Consider the following 727-nt stretch of genomic DNA (forward strand, 5'->3'; position numbering starts at 1 on the left):
AACCATATAGTAGGAACAGCCGAATATGGAACTCTTTTCGTACTTTGGACACCTCCTATAACTTGTATGGCGACTTCGGGGACCTTCATTTCGTTCTCAGTTGGTACCCCTATTTCGGTCTTTGGACACCTCGTCTTACCCGTATAACTCACTTTAGGTCCACTTATTTGCCTGATATCTCATCGTGAACCCGTTTTTTCGTACACCGTACACACCTAGGAACACCACATATGCGTTTCCCTTTCGATCGTGAAGTTTTCAAATTTTTCGATTTTTGGTCCTAGAAATTCATGAACGGTGGGAGACCAAAATTTTTCATAAAAAAAAAATTTTCACCGTTTGACCATAAAAACCTTCTTTTCGTACATACCCCATCATTTCTTCACGTTTTAGGCCATTTCTGAAATTTTCGCTTCGATAGTGTGTCCCCTATAATACAAAATGAACATTTTGCATCTCCCACAAGTGGCCATTTTTTTTCCGCCACTGAAGAACACGACCTCGGGAACTCGGACCTAGGACGTGGCCATGTAAGTCATAGGCCACCCCAACTTTTGCAAAATACTGTTTCTTTTCACTTTTCATGATCTAAGGCGCGTTCCGACGGCGTTTTGAACAAATTTATGAGAAAAAAAAATTTTGACCCTCGGACCAAAATTTTTTCGTTCGGGGCCCCATGGCCTATGGCCAGTATGGGAACTCGGGATGCCGATATGACAAAATTTGT

Source organism: Anopheles stephensi, unplaced genomic scaffold (assembly GCF_013141755.1).
Source record: "Anopheles stephensi strain Indian unplaced genomic scaffold, UCI_ANSTEP_V1.0 ucontig162, whole genome shotgun sequence".
Lineage (NCBI taxonomy): Eukaryota > Metazoa > Arthropoda > Insecta > Diptera > Culicidae > Anopheles > Anopheles stephensi.